At 40.5% G+C, this 20,635-nt stretch overlaps 1 protein-coding gene across 8 annotated transcripts in view; it reads left to right on the top strand.

The window, feature by feature from the left end:
• The window catches only part of ENOX1 (ecto-NOX disulfide-thiol exchanger 1), a 365,235-nt gene that overhangs the window by 206,655 nt on the left and 137,945 nt on the right, over positions 1–20,635 (top strand). The window lies entirely within an intron of this gene.

Genomic DNA, 20,635 nt, shown 5'->3' with positions numbered 1-20,635 from the left:
GGATCGGTATTTCTCTCCGAAAGAACTCGTTATAGGACAGACATATGAGCACTGCCTGCATTTCTAGGTGAGAGGCTTGACGCTTTGCTGTCTACGTGGCAGCTAAAGTAGACAAAAACAGAAAATATTTTTTTAAATTGCTTCCTGACATGTAAATAGAGATTATCCAGTATGGCAATTTGCACATGTATTATAAATTAGTGCTATCAAGCTAAACTATGTGATAGCAACCACTGACATGAATTGTGTGTTTTTTATTGTTCAAAAAGAACAAAATTAATTTGTTTTAAATGTGCTTTTTGTTCTTTGAAGTACCTACTGCTTAATGCAAGCTGCTTTCATGAAGGATATGCTGAATTGTTGAGTCCAAGCTTTTCTTTTCCTACGTACAATTTAAAAAGCACATAATAAAGATGAAAGAGTTGAAATAGTATAGGTTATGTGTTCGAATGCCAAGAGTTCTCCTGTTTTTATCAAGATTTTAAAAATTGCTGAGTGTGATCACAAATAATGTGTTAGAGTATCACCTTTGAAAACTTTGGGAGCTTAACGTAATTTAAGAGCCAGCCTTTCTGATGGGATTGCAACTTGCTGTAAAGCTAACGCTGTGCAGCTGATAAACAGTGACAGAAGAAGTAGGCGATCCAAAGCACATCCAAAGCACCCAGGCCTGTGTGCATCGACTTCTGTTTAAATCACATATGGAAAACTATCAAGCCTGCGTGTTTAAAATGCCTGAGACTGAATAGAGTGTGAAGCAGAAGCAGCAGCCAAAATCTGTAAAAGCAACTCATGTCTAATACCCATATATGTGTGCACGTGTGTATATACATAGACACATATATGCACTCAAACAGTGTATGATATGCGTTCAGACCTGATCCAAAAGTGTGAATGGCAAACACACTTGTACATTTCTCTTCTGGAAATTTGTCCCCAAATTACCAGTCTTGTTTGCAGCGCTTGGCCCTTCGCTGTCATTGTACTGGCTGGAAAAGCTAACATCATTTCCTTCTTTGTAACCGGGGCCCTTTTCCTAATTTGCTTGACATAGATACAGTCCCCAGTGGTCCCTGAAAGGGATCATAATCCATCCTTGCCATCTTCATCTCTTGCATTTTTTTCCAGGTGGACACTCCACAACTCCCCCAACAAAGTGGATATTTTTTCTTTCCAGAACCCAAGCATGACTATTTCTGGTAGGAGGCACGTAACAGAAGCACATTTGCCAAGTGCTGCTGCCTCTTTCCTTGGATATGGGAAAGCATTTTGTTGAAATGGGAAAACCAAATGAATAGAGCCCGCCAGCCCCGCACGCCTCCCGTCTGCGAGCATCCCCACCCCGGGGACGTGGGCTGTGCTGCAGACTCAGGGGGCCGGGTTTAGAGGAGCCCTTTGTTGAAATATTGGCAGCACATCACTGGACTCGTCGTCGTTACAGATGGAGCGCTTTGCCGAACAGATGGATTCTCAGCTTTCGGAAAGAAAGGGAAGGTACTTGATGTACCACGGTGGGAAAGGAGGGGGGGGTCTTCCAGGCATATGGGAAGGCAGGGAAGAAGGCACGTTCTGCACTTTTTGGTGCACTTGGAGCCTAGCAACCTCTCTCTGGCAAACTTGCCGAGAATTTGTGAGCACAGCACTCTGCGAGAGGGTGAAGTTACTGTAACAGACGTGGAGGAAGCAATTTGCGCAGAAGCAATGGAAATGCAGGCAGAGTCTAGAAAAGCCAGCTCTCCTGAGTGCACAGCTAAGTATGACAGCGAGGGATCGGGCAGTGCTGCTGCCCGGGAGCAGAAGCACACTCTGTTGAGGCACAGGATTAGTGCCAGAGCAGCATAGGACCAGGTATTTTTTTAAAATCTGTTGTGCTGAGAAAAGAGTCCAGAAATAGATGTTACTTGCCACTGTGAAGGCAGGCATCCCCATTTTCCAGCAGTGCTTGCATCAGTTTCTAGCTGTGATAGGATGGTTTGCACAGTGGCATCGTTCAGGGACTGTATTGCTTTTTCTTGTCTTTTTTTCTCCCCTCTCCACCTCCCCATCTCGTTCATACTTCGCCTCCATCTTAATTGTGAGTGCAGGATCATTTCCGTGCAGCACCCAGGAGCCTGCAACCCTGACTGGAAGTGATGCTATCTGCTCCAATATTTACTGCTAAAATCTTCGTGAAATTGCCAAGTGGACTGTGATAAGGAAGCCGCATGAACTGAAAAGAGCTATCATATTTTGGTGTTGTGTGCTAACTCTCTACAACTTTTCAGTCACTTTACCCATGTACACACCCATATACTGAGTTAGCACAAATATTGTACTTTATTGTGGTACAGTTTAAGAGATGATGACCTTGGACTTCAATCTTTATTTTATCTTCTTAGCTTAATTAGACAATCTAAACACCTCTTGAATGCAGGCATAAAACCTATCTAGCCATTTTAAGGATGCCAAAGACCTTGGAAATCCAGGTTTTCTGAGGGGAGAAAAAAAAAAAAAAGAACGTAATAAAGGGCAAAAATGTCAAGGTTCTTGTAAAGTGTGATTCTCTGCTGAAAGCAGCTATGCAAAAACATTGTTTTCTTAAATGATGGTTCTGGCTTTTGTTCATAGTCAGGGCTGTGTCTGTAGCAACTGAAATGTCAGAAGCCTTTTTTTTTTTCCCTAAAAAAATAAAGTAAACTGGATTACATGCCCACTTGTGCATCAACTGTGCTCCGTTTCGTAGGACCGAATTCTCAGGGAGGCTCTGAGATAAAATAAACCAGGAAACCCATCATTGAATTTTAGTATGAACATTTTTCAGATTGTTGTGTCTGGATCTCTGCCAAGTTTCAGCCCTATAATAAATTAATTCCAACCCACACAAAAGAGAAGAGGAAAAAAAAAAAAAGACTCCTGCAAGACAAAAACATTGGGCAATTTTTATGGGGAAACAAGTGGCCAAGAATAATTAATTGGAAAAGTAATTATCCAAAGAGAGAGTGAGCTCTCTTCTCTAATTGGAAGCTATAACAGTTTGCAGACTTACTAAACACAGTACAGGAGGAGCATCAGCATTTTGCTTCATGAACCTGATTGTATTGAATATAAAGTTAAGATGTTACTTCCTCTTGTTTTATTTCTCCTTACACTCACTCACTGTGATTGAGGCCACTTCCCTCTCTCTGTGGATAAATCTAATCTGGCTGCCGCAGGACTGGAGAAATTCATGGAGGTGATGAGCCAGGGTCTGCTTTCTGCATTGTACGTCTGGCTTTATTGAATCTCTAGTCACCCTCAGATAATAAATATTTCATATGTTGGACAGGTGAAAGGTTTCATTCAGCTGCAGATCTGCTTCCAAGGCAACCAATTCCTGTCATTTGAACAGTTTAAACATGTTGAAAACAAAGCTTTCTTTCTGGTTTTCTCCTCTATGATTTTATGTGTAAAGCATTATCCGTCTCCCTCCTGTCCCTCCTACAAGCAGATACAGAAAAGCCAATAGCATTAACAAGTAATTCTAAACAATTTATAACCCAAATGTATTCTCTCTTCCAGTCAAAATGGGATGAAAAATGCCATTTTATTTTACAAGAATAGAATAAATATCTAGAGATATGGAATTGCCTGGGTTAGCATCTATAAATACTCTGCATGCAAATGTATGCAACTGTAACGTGATGTTATGCTTTACATTATGATTCCCCATTATGATGTGTGTTTCCCCAGTACAGTTCTCCAGTAATTCTGTTACAGGGTGGAGTTTTTGGCGGACAATACCCCAGCTCTCTTCTCTGAGGAAACTGAGAAAATTGCTAGCAAATTGTCTCCAACCACATCTGATTTCTGCCAGTGTCAGAACTTAGGACACATCTTCTAGAAACTGTCTGCTGCCTTCTTTTACATCTTGCAGCTGAACAAGCTCTTTTAAAGAATAACTTTGCTCCTTCTTCCTCTGCACATCTCCAGGCATAATGGTAAACTGCCCTCCCTCCTCCCCTCAGGCTCTCCCCACATCAGGACTTGGTGGCTTGTTGGCTTGTGCTCTTCTCCATGTCCCCTCTGCTCCACCTTCTGCTGCTGGCTACAAGCAGCATTTCTCTTCCTTTGTGTCTGGGTGACTATGAAGAAAGGGGAAATTTTGGTAGGCAGACCACTGGTAAAGGAATTTTTCTACCATCTCATGTCAGGCTTAGCCTGAGATATTTGTATTTGAGTGTACCTGACCTCCTGCGTTTATGTTCTCTTAATGTAATTATGGCAGAGCAGTAGTATTTCTCCAGGAGACTCAGGAAATCTTTTGGAAAATACAGCATCTTGGGGTGAGATTGAAGGGTTTTAGCTATTCTGGTGGAAAACCGTGCATATGGGGCTTATTTTTTCTCTCTGCCCTGTCCTTCTGCTTACTGTATAGGTGCTGGCATTGTATTCAGGGTGTGGGAGGATGTTCTAGATCAGTTCAGAAAGGCTGACACAAAATGCACAACTGCTGGTTTGGGTTTATGGGGGAGATACAAGGTGGCTACAGGTTGTGATAGCCATCTTTGTGCCTGGTAGCTTCATGGCTGATTCCCGCATTAGAAACAATTAAACTATGCCTGACCTTGCAGCCCTCCTCCTACTGCTTCCAGGCATATAGATTTTAGCCAGCAGGTCTCTGGTTAACCCCTCCTCATTGCTGTTTATTTCCTGCCACTCTGCAGACACACCACTGAGTGTTAAGTATGTGAACTCAAAGACGTTCCCTCTCTACCGTACAGTCTTAATAGCGAACAGTCACGAGCTGGCTTTCTCCAGGCAGAATTATTTCTACCTAAGAAATATAGGCTTCGGGAGTATGCCCTTTCTCTCACCCTTTTCATATTGCATTAAAAGCATCCACTTCGGGAAACTACAACTGTGTTTATTCGAGTGCTGAATTTGGATATAGTACCGGGATCCCTGCCACTGCACGCTTGAACCATGAAGCCCAGGTCAGTTCCATTTTTTGGTTTTCGTGTACTGGCGCAGCGCTGCAGTGTTTTGAGCTTCCAGGTCTCCGTGGGAGCAATTCTCCTTTTAACATGCAGAAAACATCATGTTTGATTTTATAACCTTACTTTTTGCTTTTTGTTTTTGTTTTTGGTTGGTTGGTTGGTGTTTCTTTTTTTTTTTTTTTTTTTTTTTTGTACTACTAAACCAGAACGTCAGGGTGGCATGTCAGTAAACACAATGTGTTCAAAAGGGATCATGCTGACAGGCTTGAAAACTAAACACTCCGTTCTCAACAGGCAGGAGCAGCTCCGATTTTCCTTACTGCCAACCAGGCTATCCCTGGACCTTATGGGACAGCTGTGCTTAATCTGCCTTTTGCTCCGTCGCTGTGCCTGCCAGCTATTGCGCTAAATAACGCGGTCTCAGGCTGTGGGAGGATAGCAAGTTTCAATCACTGTTCACTGAGGTTGGCTTCGTGACTTGAAGGCTGCTGACTCAGTACCCCCTTAGTTTTGTCAGTGAATCAAGCCGTTTCCCATTTTCCAACCTTCTGCAACATTAGGAACATTGTGGTTTTGTTATTCTGCTAGACAGAAAGGCACTGGGGTAGTTCTTATTGCACTGTCTGCAACTGATGGGTGTTACTACTATTTCATGGGGTACTTTCTAAGGAAGTGGGTTTTTGTAGTAAGTCTACACTACACCTCAGACTCCAAATTTCACCCAAACTGAGTTTTCATTTCTGAAATTTCATGTGTGTAGTCTCTCACTGTAAGATGGATTTGCAAAGGGATGATCAGAGGTAGCAAGATTTGGTACCTGCAGTGTTTGTTCCCCCAAATGTATGTTGGATGCCTCTATCTGAAGCCATAGGACTGATAGTTTGTTTATAGGGAAGACACTGTGAGTTTTTCCAAGAAAATAACAATGCCTTTTGCAGGGCAATATGTTGGTGTTTTACTGTGTTGCATCTTGGGATATTGTTTCCCTTTAATTTCTTTAATGCTTTGACATTGCTAGGAATGCTCTTGGAGTAGAGTTCCTCTTGATGGAAGTTATGTCACTATCATTTTTGTCATGTTTGATCCAATGGATGAAGGATAATCTGGAGCATATCCAAACACGGTCTTTTCAAGACCAAGAATACATGTATAGCAGCTGTTGTCTCCTTCAGTCACTAAAGAGCAGTCTGCAGAGCAAAATGCAGTGTCCAGCCCCAAGTCTTCTCTGACTTTTCTCTGGAGCATTGAGTTACACTGCTTACGTGTTTTCCTTCTTTTAAACTCTTCTTTCTCTGTGTATTTGTTCCTTGTCTAATTATTTTAAGTCAAGCCTACAACAGCTGCATAGATTACAGCAAAGGTAACACTCTGTGATCTTCCTGCAGCAGGAAAATTTGCATGGAAAGATAAATATCTTCTTTAGGTATTATATTTATGGAAGACAATGGAGGGGAGAAGTTTTGAGTGACTGAAAAATTTGTAACTGCACCATTAATGTTTAATTACTATTGGCAGCCAAGAAATGCCTTTCTGGATTAACCAGACACTCTGCTTCAGGGATATGCATAGGTGGCAGAAAGTGATAAAGCTGGTGAAACCGCACCTCTGGGAACATGTAATGGGATCTTTCCTGTGATATGCAAATTATGCTGCCAAGTTGCTGTATAAACAATTCATGGGAGAAGTGGTGAGAGGTAGTTAAATAGCTGGATCGTGTATCAAAGATAAAATCCATCACTGGGAATGGAAAAATGCATTAAAAGAGTGGTTTTTCTTTTCTTTTTTTTTTTTTTTTTAAATAATATTCTTTGCCCAAAGCATTTAGTTGCACTAAAGAGTAAATAGCAAATGATTTATCAAATTGTTGCAGTTCAGAGTAAAGGAGTGTTTAGGAATCCAGCATGCATGCAGTTTATGGCAGAAAAGACTTTTTCTCCTAAATGTAATCTAGCCAATAAAGTAACTCTTTTTTCTTTTTCTTTTTTCTTTGACAACAAATAAATAAATAAATAAATAAATTGCTTCATAAATGTTAATTTGGATACTTTTCAGGAAGAAGATATGCACTGCTTACTTTTCAGTTATAAATACAATCCTGACAGTTCCAAGCATGAGCAATGATCATAGGCAGCCCAGCAAAACATATTTCAGGGTCACATACAGTCAGAGATCGATGAGTGTGCATAAACCTTATTGACACTAGCAGAAGTTGAACTTGTGGCTTCAGAGTGGATTTCCACCTTTTGTGTTTTATACAAGGAGAGGATTCTGGCTAATCACATTCCTCCAACAAATCAAAGATTGCTCTTTCACAAATGGCATCAAAACCCTCATTAACATTGCATCTAACCACATTGTTTTTCCTCAGAGGTCCATTCCTATAGCAATTTTCCCACAGCCCTCTCCTCTACCTGCTGTTCATTTAGGATCCGATGTGGCTCAGCTGAAGGCAACTGAGAAGTCTCTGATTAACTTCAGGGGGAGTTGGATCACGCACTAGAGTCCTAAGAGGCCAGCAGCAGAAAATTTAAGAAGCCAGTGGGGAATTTTAAAGCATCATGAGGCAAGGGAAATATTTTTGGCCTGTGACTTTCTTTTGTTTTGCTATGCAACAGGAATGATACTCTAGATAGAGTTGTACAGTCATAATAAACAGATCCTGCATTCAACAAATGCATCCGATTCTGTTCAGTGTTTAATCACCCACAAAAGCTGCCTCAGATGCTCTTCCACCAGGAACAATATCTCCTAATTAACTGTAATTAAGGTATATTATAACAACAGGATGTGAAACTAGATGGATCTGTCTCTTGACATTTCAAATTTGGATAATTTTTTTTTTCTGCCAAGTCTCTTAATATGCTTCAATTAATGATAGCAGAGGCCAGGCCATTCTCAGTGATGGATCTGCATACGTGATTCTTAGTATAACTGAGATGAGATGGAGCAGGAATCTTTTCACCATTAAAGCCCCCTTAGAAAAATACGTAGTCCCCAATTAAGCCTAATTTACTGGCCCAGATGTTGATTACTAGGAAGGCAAGGGTAAAAGCTTCATCACCTTATCCTGGAAAGTGTAAGGTGAGAGCCCAAGATGAGAGGAAAATCTGGCACCTTGTCTGCAGGCTCTTCAGAGAATTCATAGCCACTTGTAGCAGATATGGCATCTCTTCACTCACTGAGAAGCCATGTGAATCTGTTTTATTCATGCACTTATCAAGTACATTTTTAATTTGAGTGGCCCAAGGAAGTGCTTCAATAAACATCTAGAAAATTATTGCTTCTCCTCTGGGCTGTAGTCTTCACAAACTAGTAAGTATTTGGAGGATTAATCAGAAGTAAAGCTGATACATATAGTATGGGTCTAGATAGCTTAACAATGAAGACTTTTTAAACTATTCCTGAAAAAAAAAAAAGGGAAATTTCCAACTTAAAGAGAATTTCCTAGCTCAGGTGTTCCTGGGTGCATAATTAAACTGAATTTGCTGGCCCCTTGCCACTAGCCACAGCTGTCCTAAAGAAGAGTAACAACATTGTATTTCTACTAGTTAACAGCTTTGCATTTCTACGAAGACTGAAATCTTGCTTGTACCCTGAAATATACATTAACACATCAATGTGCTACAGCTCCATCTGGTGACTCTTTGCAAACCTGGTGATGATGCTTCACTGTGTGTCATTGATGCGTTTCACAATGTCGTTAGCTTATGGGACCTGGGGAGGAAATCACCATTTCAAAGAGGAGCACAAATGAAATTGGGTTTCTGCAGAGTTTAGTATGGTGTATAGGTATTTGCCTGCAATTATCTATTAGGTGTCATCAAGTGTATGCAATCAGAAGGTTTCGTGTAAAAACAGTGGGGAAAAAAATATGAAAAGCATATCTCATGCTACTCCACTGAGCAGCTCTATTATGATAAGGACTTAATTTAAGTGATCTACTATATCTGTGATTACAGAATATAATCATGTTCTTAGGATATATATTTTTTCTTCATCTCTTTTTAGCTACCTCTGTTCCCTGTAACTTCCTAAAGAAAATATTTGTATAATTTATTTGAATTGTGTTCCTAAGCATCTTTACTGTAAATCAGTTCCCTGATTGAGAAATGACATGATTACAAACTTTCAGTTTTCTTTTAAGATACCAGTAAACAATTTTTTTAAAAACTCTCATATTTTGTTTGCATCTTATGTGCCCATACTCGCTTGATCACACTCAGGAAATATTTTTGTACACTGCCGCTATGCATGACTAAGAAAGGAGCTGTAGATAGAACAAGATGAGATACAGGCTGTAATTTACACCTGACAGAGTGTGAATTTCATTGCAAGTCCTTTTAAAGGAAACTTGCCATTTTCTCCACATTAAGATAGACAGTGATTCCCTGAAAAAAATATGATCATTGTCTTTTTTTTTTGTTTGTTTGTTCTACTCTGCTTTGGTAAAATTATATATATATATAATACTATATATAATATATTATATAATATTATATATATATATATTTCTTGACCTAATGCAAGCTTGCTTTATCTGCAGGCACAGGTCATGGTCCTGTCATGCTGAACATACCCTATAAGCAGAGAACAGCCTGACTAGGCAAGATTAATGAAGTGCAGGATAAAAAAAAAAATATTATCACCCCATTTCATGGGTGGGGATCAAGGTACAGGCAGTTTAAATGACTTGCCCAAGGTCTATTGCAGAGCTATTTGAGGAACAGGAATCTCCTGGATCCCCATCCAGTTGCTTTTCTATTTCTAATGGACAGAAGACCCCTTATTTGTTTTGGTTGAACTGCAATTTCAGGTAGTTTAGAAGACATTTAGAGATAGAAGGGTCTATTAGTCTTTCCCACTGAAAGAAATATTAGCAGGCAATTAAAAGAATAATAAATGGGACCCGTTTAAACTGCTCTACTTGCCGTTCCTCTGAGCTTCAAGCAAGAAGGTACACAGAGGTCATTTCACCTGACTGCTTATATATCAGAGGCCACTAGTGTCACCCAGGCACTACTAAATTAAACTATATATTTCAGACAGAAATTCACTCGTCTCACCAAACATTGTCTATCAAGACTGTAAATTCAAAGGACTGGGTCTTGTCTCTGCATGCTTCTGTTTTGCACTCCTGCAGTGTCACCTGGACAAACAAGGGCAGTTCATACTTCTATTGGTTTAATCCCCTACATCATCACAATTTTTTTGAATAATTTGATGCCTTCTAGCTTAAACCAAACTAAACCAAGTGAGCAGAGATTGTGTCAAAAAGGTGTGGACAGTGACCCTGGTACCTCCTGTGTGCCAGAAAAGCTCATTTCCCAAGCAGCAAGTGATAGAACAAGAAGAAATGGCTTCAAATTGCACCAGGGGAGGTTTAGATCGGATATTAGGAAAAATTTCTTTACTGAACGGCTTGTGGAGCATTGTAACAGGCTGCCCAAGGAAGCGGTTGAGTCACCATCCCTGGAGGTATTCAGAAGACATGTAGATGTGATGCTTAGGGACATGGTTTAGTGGTAGACAGTTGTATGTGACGATCTTACAGGTCTTTCCCAACGCAAACGATTCTGTGATTCTATAATTGGTGCTGTAGTTATGATACCAAGTGATGGCTATCCAGCTGTGCTGGGGGAGCTGGGGAAGACTGCTGCACCTCTGGGTCTTCTGGGCTAGTACCTCTGTCCTCTGAATGTTCAAGGGGTGAAGTCAAGACTTGGTCCCGGGAGAACATAGTACAGAAGTTTGCTGGATGACAATATAAGCAAACAAGTCCAAAGCTATCAGTAACTATATTCATAGCTACAGGCCAAATGCTTTATTCATAATGTTGCAGTGAAAGTATTAACATTACATTTGTTTAAAAAGTAACTAGTAGGCCATTTGTGACCCTCATAATACATGTTAAGCAGTGCTCTGCTGGTTTACACTGGTTGCATTCTGCTTTATGTTTTCCAGAGGGTCAGTGTGCAATGATTTTTACAGCAGTAACAAATGCTATTTATGAATATAAGTAACTAATTTACCAAAGTTTCACACAGTGACTTCACGGCTTCTGCTTCACAGTTAAAGGTTCTGGAAACCTTTTGGTCCTGTTGTTGACTTTGGGTTGTTCCTGTTTGTATCTTGAAGCCTGAAAATACTTTATTACAGTAAAGTAAATACATTATTCTTGTTATTGCCCCTGTTATTAGAAAATATTTATGTAGTGCAGTAAATTTACATTGTACTCTGCCAACGTAGATAAAGGCAAATTCTCTGCCCTGAAGAGCTCATAATTCAAATAAGACAAGACAAACAAATGCACAATACTCCAGGAAAGGATGGTTGAAAGCATTGTTAGCTATGTGAAAGGGGTGAAGGACCTGCATGAGAAGAGAGGGGGATGCTGTCGTTACTAGTGTTCCTAATATTATGTCACAGTAGCATCTTAAAAGTCTCAAAGGGCAGAAGATCCAGCTGTATGAGTGCAAAAGCCTGGCAGGAGGGTGGACCTGCCCATGATTCTTGGAGCATCACTGGCTCGCTGACATCCCTGCCCGGGGAGCTCCTGGATGAAGCAAGCACCAGCCCAATTACAGCACAAGGAGCACTGGATCTCCAGTTGGTTTTAGCCCTCCTGGGGTGGATGAGGTGTTAGCCAGTAATTGTACAGCAGGACAAGATGGAGAGAGTGAAGGCTTTTAGCACCATCATAACCACCACGAACTGCAGCTGGAACACCATTTGTTCCAGCCCCGGGGCAGCCAGTTATAAAGCAGTAGACCCAAAGTGTTTTTTGTTGCCTGATAACAGATGATGCACAGTCTCTGATGGTCTCCTGATAAGGCCTCATATTAAATATGGGATTGCCTCTCCCTCTGTGGAGGTGAATCATAGAATCATAGACTATCCTGAGTTCGAAGGACACACCAGGATCATCAAGTCCAACTCCAATGAAAGAGAAAGAAGGTGTACAAGTGAACTGTGGAGAAGAGCACACATGCAGAGTATGTGATATTCCTGTTTGCAGTCCTACAGTAACTGCTTCATGATCCCACATGCAACTATTTAGAAAACAGGTAGAAAATTCTTGGCTCCACTTCACAATGTAATTCAGCCTCTGCTGAAAGCCATCGGGTATGAGGGAGAACAAAGAGCCTGGAAGCTCTGCTCCGTTTTCTAAAAAATGTAAAACCTCCTCAGTTCCCCCCATTTACCCACAACAACCAGACCGGGAGAAGCAAAAGAACAGAGGGAAACTCCATGTAGCTCTCCTCACCTTCTAATCAAAGAAGGTACTGCCTTCAAGCATGGCACAAAGGATAAAGAGAGCCATTTACTACCTGGTCAAAGCTGATGGGAAGAAAGAGGGAAACCATGGTGGCTGAGTGGGGTTTGTAGCTGAGTGGTTCACTAATCTTTAAGAAGGGAGCTGCAAGGAGCAAAGGAGTTAAGTTTTCTGGGAAAGAAACAGGGCTGAGGAGAAACGATTCATTTGGAAGTGAGAAGAAAAGGGCCAGAACGAGTTTCCTCTCCAAAGAACAGGCAGATGTAGGGCAATACAGTTGTAGGAAATGTGTGTGAGTGGGCAGCTCCCGTTGTCAAACACTAATAGTCATATGTTGGCATATTCACTGGGGATGGGCAGGAAAAAAAAAATCAGAAAACAAGCCATCTCTCTAAATATACATTTGTGTCTATATCTGGGGACAGTCTCTTGCGTTACAGAAAGCTGTAGTCATTTCTGTTCTGAGCTTTGCTGTGCTGGAGTTTCCAGGCAGGCAAAGGACAGGACTGGGAGCCGAGTCCCTTGGGATAGAGCGGTGTATTGGGATTCATACAGCAGGTAGCTTAGTGGTGGCTGGGCTCAAGAGGCACAATTTGCTTGACCCAGCTCATCTCTGAGTCTTGTTTCATTGCCTTATCAGGTAGGTGTCTGAAACAGGCCATCTGAAGTACCTCATTCTCCCCATTGGCAGTTTTGGCAGTGGGAAAGCTCAGGCCTAAGCCTGAGGCATAGGTCTCGCACTGGATGAGATGAATCCTTTCTTCTCTTAATGAAACAGCACAGTGTACCAGAGTACTGATTCTTGGTAGTGAAGAGATATTTGGATGAGGGAATGGCCTGTGGCAGAGTCAGGCAAGAGATGCGCCTTTACTGTAAGGGGAAGCATGTAGTCAATGGATGGAAAACAAACAAACAAACAAACAAAAAATCGAAAAGCACAGAGCAAAATTGTGAGGTAAATGGAGAAGAAGAGGCAATACACTAAGAGGAATGGAAGGAATACAAGATAAATGAGACCAGAGAGTACAGTACCAATTCAGAGCTTATAGTTGGGAAAAAAAGATCCTGAGTGTAATGAGCTAAGAGGTGATGGCAGCTTTTGGAGAGAGAAGAGATGCAGGTTGATAGAAGAGATATTGATTTTTTCTCATAAGAAGAATTTTTCACCAGAAACCTTGAATTAAAACAAAACAAATGTAAATCTCTCTTCAGGTTTTTCACCTGAACTCTCACTGAGAAAATACGTGGTGGTCTTGCGTAAAATTTTGTTCTATATGATTTTAGATCACTTCATTACCCCACGAAATAGTGTTCTGCAGGTCACCTGGGAACTTAAGCAAGGACACTTAGATGTCATCTATTGTCCCAATTTTGTCCAATGATAAAAGTGTATTTTAAAAATATGAAAATAGTTTGATTGACAAGTGTTTTTTTTTCCCATGAAACTGCCTGAAAAGACAGGCTGCTTTAACTCCAGGAGTTCAATTATACAGGCTGTGAAGGAAAAGAAAATGATAATGAATGCATTTTAGAAACTTCTAAAAAGTTACTTAAAATAGATTTTCCATACATAATGTTGCAATGTGAAACTCAACTGTCTCCTGGTCTTCTGGGCCTTGAAGAATGCAGTGTGTGTTCGTTTGGAAATTCAGTAATGAGGCTCCCCCCTCTCGTTCTGATGGACTGCATGATACTGTCCCTAGGGGTCTGCCACAGGCAGGGCTTACCCATCAAACCGCATTTTTTCAGGTGGTGGCATGGGAGTGATTTTGCTTCAGGTTAGCCAGGAAGCTAAAATGCTTTTTCTGGGAGTGTGTCCCAGCTTGCTTTGGTCTTTTTTTTCTTTTTTTTTTTTCTCTTTTGTCTGTATTTCTCTTTTAGAAAAACAACCCCCTTTGTATTTCAGTTGCCTGAAGTAGCTCTAGTAAACACAAGGTATGGGGTGTTGCGCAGCAGAGTAGGAGAGGGTGTGATGTGTGATGCATTTATGTAGGTGTTCCCTCAAGCCAGCAGAGATAAGAAATAGCATGTATAGCTCGCATATAATGACTGCCCCAGGTGACGTATGGCATCAAGGAGGCATTCCAGCACCTCTCGTGGGAGCATTTCAGTATTCAGCCTTCCAGTGAAGTTGCTGAAGTCTGTTTGCTCAAGACGTGCTTTGGGTGCCTTCTCTTCTGTCTGAAATGCACTGATGTGGGAATGTCACATTTCTAAAGTAGCCGGTGGCTTTCAGCAGAAAAGAGCATGACACAAGGACTAGTCTTAAAATACTGCTGTTAGTAATTAAAAGGTTTTAGAATCGTTCTTTATTTGCCCCATATAAATTCTTAATAAGCAGAAATGTGAAGAAAGGGTTGGTTTAAGAGACTACAGGCTCCTTAAATGGGAAGCAAGTGATTCAAAATTTCAAGTCATCTTGAAAGAGGGAAAAATGGAGACGCAATCACCATACACAATGGTGTTTTTTGTTCAAGTAATAATCAGGGTTGTTTTTATCATGACTACACTGCATCGCAAACTGGCAAAGTTGCTTTTTTTTTTTTTTTTTTTTTGTCTTCCAGATGATTTTGGTACTGCATATGCTTTTTTTATCACTAAGCTGGACTTCTGTAATGTTTTGCTTAATGTGCCTCCAGATTCTGTTATTTATAGACTTCAGCATAGTCAGACTGCAGCTGCTAAAATACACACAAAAGAAAAGGCACATTTGTAACCTGTTAAGTCTTTACTCTTCAATGCCAGAGGAGATCGGGATTTAGCATGAAATATTATGGGGTGACCTTACAAAGAGCATCGCAAGCACACCTGTTTATCTTGAAGACTTTTGTTTTATTTTTTTTTTCACACTGAAATCTCCCAATGTTCTGCTTTTGGAGGGAAATCTGGTCTTTGTGTGTTCTCCGTATTATCTTCAAAAATTGCTGGGGCAGAGGATTTTAGTAATGCAGCATCTCAAATGAACTGTTCTTCCAGAAAATGTATTTTGTGCAAATTGGCTTTGTTAAATTTAAAAGGAAACTGTAAATATATTGTGGTTTTCTCTAAGTTGTCTTAGTCCTATCAGTACGGCCGTGATTTACTCGTTAACTGTTTTTCAGCAAAAATTGGTGGAGAGGATCCTTTGTAAATATGTAGAAACATACTTTTCTGTGTGCGTAGTGAAAAATTAAATCTCTTAATGCTACAGCCTATGTTTTATGAGTTTATAAGATGACAATGTTGTTTTTCTACACACATTCTAGGCACAGTCTAGAATGAGCATAAGTGTTATAATTAATTCAAAATACAAAAAATCAGAATAATTATGAAAGTGAACACATAACCAGAGCACTAAGGGTAAGACCCTTCTTATTTTCACTGTATATTTGCCTAATAAAGCTGTTTTGTTAAGGAAAGTGCCAATTCCTTCAAAATCAATCTTTTCTTTCAAAGGCATCTGGTAAGCGGGAGTCTGACAGACAGAGCCAGACAAATAGGGTGACTCTCTGAAGACCCTGGAAAGCATCTAACCTCTCTCCAGTAGAGCTGCAAAAGACCAACGCATATGATAGATACCTAACCTAGGGTCCCATCCCAGAAAATAAGATGTTTTCTAAAATGCTTTGGTACCTCCTGTATTTTATTTATTGAATTTGTAAACATTTTTTTTTCCAAATTGTTTTTTGAAAAGTTCAATTTCTTCAATTTCTTCAATTTCTTTTGAATTTCATAATTTAGGTGATTTTTTTTTTAGCTGTTAACATGCCGTTAACCATGCAAAAATATGACAATGCCTCATTTTCATACGCTGCATATGCAACATTAGTAGGTAAAAGCCATCTTCAGTGTTACATTGGAGGTGTTCTTTCATTTTACATGCTCCAGGCAGGATGGCCATGGTAAAAACACATCATGTTCATTGTTACTACCCACAGCTTTCTTCTTTATCCAGAGATGGTCAGGAAGACATGGGTAGTGATTCTCATAAAATCTTTATTCTCTCTCTCCTTTCTTTTTCTTCTTTCTTTATTGAGAGTCCTGTCAACATCTCTAAAAATAGAAACACTGGGAAGACCCAGTACAAAACACTTGATGCATTTTAGAAGACAGCAGGAGGTAGCCTGGTAAATGACCTGTGCTTTGGCAGGTCAGGTGGAGTGTGACCAACCTAATGACCGCCATCCTATGAATCACAGTGAGCAATAACAAATGCTTCACACATGCTGTTCCAGTAAGAACTGAAAAACTCTCCTAGGTGTAACACGATGCCACATCGCTCCAGCCACCTGCATTGTCGTGAGAATTGACACCAATACTATCTAATGGCTTTGCAACTTTTAGACCCAGGTTTCAAAAGATTGATGGCATCAGTCTTTTCCTTGAAGGATTTAGTGGTCACTAAAATGAGACAGAGAGGTGAAATGACTTGAGGTCACGGAGCAGGTCAGTGTCAGAGCCAGGCAGAGAACCTCCTCCACTCATCCTGGGGCTGGCTGCTGACCCAGCACTCCACAGAGCCTCATTACCATGGTGCATTTAATCAGCTTCACTCCATGTCGTAATTCACTGTCTGTGGTGTTATAGATATCTAAAGGGTAGGATTTTAACTTAGCAATCTGCTGTGTTATTGAATTAGTTTTATGTTGTGTTAATTTCTTTGTCTCACAGCATTCATTGCCTGTGATAATTGATGCACAATATATAACCGACTTCTGTATTCATTTGGGTAACTGCATTTAATTGCCTGGTATAAAATATGCGTGCTAAGTGCAATCTGCTATGACTGCTTTGACTGAGAAGTGCTCATTGGTATGGACTTGAGGGTGCTTTATCTTTCTGACAACCTGTCTGAGGGAAGTCTAAATGTCTCGCACAATCTACCATGCAAGGATTGGTACTTGCATTGTGTCTGCAGAAAGTGAGGCCACAAAAATGTCCCGGGGAATTGCTTTACAGTGTTTCGTGTTAGAAATTTGTTAATCAGCAGCTCTAAAGAAATGAAGTTTTTATTAATACCCCTGCTCCCCCAAATCCTCCAGAACCATCAGCACCCAGAAGACTTTACACATTTTCTCCCGTAGATCAGGATTATGGCTTTATCTGCTTCTCAAGTTACTCCCCCCCCCCCCCCCCCCCCCCAGAGTAAAGCTACTCCCACGCACAAGTGTTTATGTACGCAGATTTCTTTTACATATATCTTCAGGTCATTAATGCCCAGAGGAGTACTAATGATTTATAGATCAGAAGAGCTATCTAAAGGTGTGATGTCAGTGAGATGGTGTTGATTAATACCTGCTCATTATGCACAGGGTGCCTGCATACGCTTTCACTCTCTTGGACATTTAACGAGTATCACAGTGATTCCTTTTATTTTTAAGAAAGCAAGAATCTTTACTATCAGACATATTTCTCATCACACATCACTTGTCTTTTATATGACCTAGAGTGAGGGTTTATTTGTTTCTCTAGCTTGTTTTGTTTCCAGTGTCATGAAGAATATAATAGTGCAGTATCTGAGCTATACAAAGAAATGCTGAAATTTGCCCAAAGCTGATTTTATTTTAAGAATTAATGAAACCTCCCCGTTTGAATTTTCAGAAGTTTCTTGATGAAAACTAAAGGTTGAGTCTCAATTATGTGTAAAGTTCCTGTGAGATTATTTTAGCCACATTATGCTGCTCTCTATCAATGTAATCTTTGAGTTGTCAGCAGAAGGGATCTTCACAATTAGTATTTTTCTTTTTAAGAGAGCTAGTTTCTACAGTCTGTGTCCTTCAGGAGGTAGCATTAGTTCTGCCTGCAGCTTGCTGCAAATTATTCAGTGTTCATAGGTGCCTTTATGCTTGTTATTCAGCTCTCTTCCACTGACAAAATAGCCTGCAGCAGTTCTTGGTTAGATAGGACTAGTTCCACTTTAGGCTCCTTGCGTGCTCTTTGTGCTTTTTCCCTTGGTTCAGCCTGCACTGCATCCAGGTCCTGCTGATCAAGCAGCAGCCTTGATGGCTAGAGAGAAAGCAAAACTGCCAAGAGCCAGTGTGGGTTAATGAGAGTGTGTTTTCAGCAAAACTTTCGTGGCACACTGGGCAGCAATGGTGGCATAGTCCAATAGGGGATTCACAAATAATCCTATATTCATGGTGGTATTTTCTTTCGTCCTCTGCAAGGACTTTAACAAATGCTTGTGGCTAATTTATGGAAATATACTAAAATTTGAAATAGATGGAAAACCTGGTAAAAAGCAAATGCAAAAGAGGTCACATATTAGTTCTCAGTAGACTGAGGTGTGTTTGTTTAGCCTAAGGTCTGAGTCTTTATGGACCAATTCCCATTTCTGGCAGAGCTAATACAGCTGCAGTTTGGGCTGGGGGGAAGAGAGCATGAAGTTTGGCAGCAGACCTTGTAATATCACCCAACACACACATCATGCAGCAGTTAAATATCCAGAAACAATCCAGCATCCCATTTTTTGCCCCTTATCCCATAATCCATGCTGGTCCAAGATATCTGTGCAGGTCTTCTGACACCATGGGGAAGTACCTGCTCTATTCCCAGCAGTCGGGGGTTACATGATGGAAATAAGCAACTAGCCCACAACAAGGTGTGGGGAGGATTTTCATCACTATTTCACTGCAGTTTTGAGATGTTCCTTCCTGCACCAAGGCAAGAAGGCTCCTGGTCACAGGAGAAAGGCAATAGGACACCCAGATCCATGCCAGAGGGGGATATGGATCTATGGGTGGCAGGTGAACCACCCTCATCTGGTTTGTTCAGCATGTGTATGTGAATCAGATTGATTTGCAAATGATTCATAAAGAGGAAAGAGGATGTACAGAGTGAGAAATATCTTATTGACAAGCAATTATTCAGTCAGCCTTAACCTCAAAGTAGATGTTTGTGGTCAAAAGTTTATAGCTTGAGTAGAAAGAGCTAAGTATCAATTTAAGGAGCTGAATAAGAGACACCCAGTTTTAAAAACATGACATAAATCTCGGGTGGCTTGCCAAGATTAACATAAGTTAATCGTGTTCCCTGCAGAGGACTTTTGTTCAATGTTTTTTGGTATTTATAGATGTTATTTAGCAGCTAATTTTATCATAAAATTATTTTATGTTTTGTATAATGAATAGTGGAGATCAAATAGGAATTGGAATTGCAAATTTGAATATTAAGAGTTGATAAATATTGACTTTTAAATAGACCCACTGTAGATATGAGCAAAATACTTTTTAACCTAGTGTGCTGGTTATTTGAGAATTACAACATACAAAAAAAAAAAAAAAAAAGTAAAGTAATGTCTGATCCCAACTCTTTCTTTGCTTTTACAGCTATTAATTTGATCATGTCCCTATGAAGTGATCTGTACAGTGTCAAAGAACTATAAAACTTTTTAGCTTGTACTTTATGCACATCATATGTAAAAAGAAAAGTGTGGGAGGTGCTCAAATACAGCTAAAATACAGCATAATCACTTTAATTGTTTCTTTTCTAAAGATGAATTCTTAGGGTTTGCATGTTGGAAACCTGATAATTAAGATCTTTCAAGTACTTTTTAAAAAGACAGTGAAAGTGTCTTTAGGGCTGAGCGAGTCACCAACAGGCACCTGCTTGGCATTCATGACTCCCCCATAAAGCTTGGAAGCACACTGTCAGAGGTTGGGTTATCTCCCTACTGGTACCAAAGACTGCAGATCAGACCCCTTTGGTTCTTCTGGACAGCCAGAAAAAAAAAAAAAAAAAAAAAAAAAAAAAAGTATGCAGCCCTAATTTTGCCAACAGTTACATGTAGCTAATGCACATATCTAACATGGGTATATGTTTGTGTTCATCTCAGCCTCTCCTAGCCTACAGGAAAGATGGGGAGGGACTCTTCCTCAGGGAGAGTAGTGACTGGACAAGGGGTAATGGCTTTAAACTAAAAGAGGATAGGTTTAGATTAGATACAGGGAAGAAATTCTTCACTCAGAGGGTGATGAGGCACTGGCACAGGTTGCCCACAGAAGCTGTGGATGCCCCATCCCTGGAGGTGTTCAAGGCCAGGCTGGATGGGGCTTGGAGTAACCTGGTTTGGTGGAGGTGTCCCTGCCTACAGAGGGGGGGATGGAATTAGATGGTCTTTAGGGTCATTTCCAACCCAAACCATTCAGTGATTCACATGATTCTCAGTGTTTTCTCCCTCTGCTGTGGGTGCTGTCAGCTCACAGCTTTTGGTCACACCTCATCCTCTCTTCAGCCTCCTTTACCATAAGCAATGCACTGACACAGTGAACTTCTCTAACAACAACAGCAAAAAGTTACTGTTATGTAAAAATCATGGTCTGACAGATATCTGATGAAAGCAGTGCATTTTAGCTGGAAGCAGATGCTCCACGTTCACTTCGAGCTACCTAACCTTTCTCAGGCAAAGACAGCATGTTGGTTAAGGAGC

The sequence above is a fragment of the Anas platyrhynchos genome, chromosome 1, assembly GCF_047663525.1.
Source record: "Anas platyrhynchos isolate ZD024472 breed Pekin duck chromosome 1, IASCAAS_PekinDuck_T2T, whole genome shotgun sequence".
Classification (NCBI taxonomy): domain Eukaryota; kingdom Metazoa; phylum Chordata; class Aves; order Anseriformes; family Anatidae; genus Anas; species Anas platyrhynchos.
The sequence above is the reverse complement of the archived record's forward strand: the minus strand, read 5'-3'. Positions and strand labels throughout refer to the sequence as shown.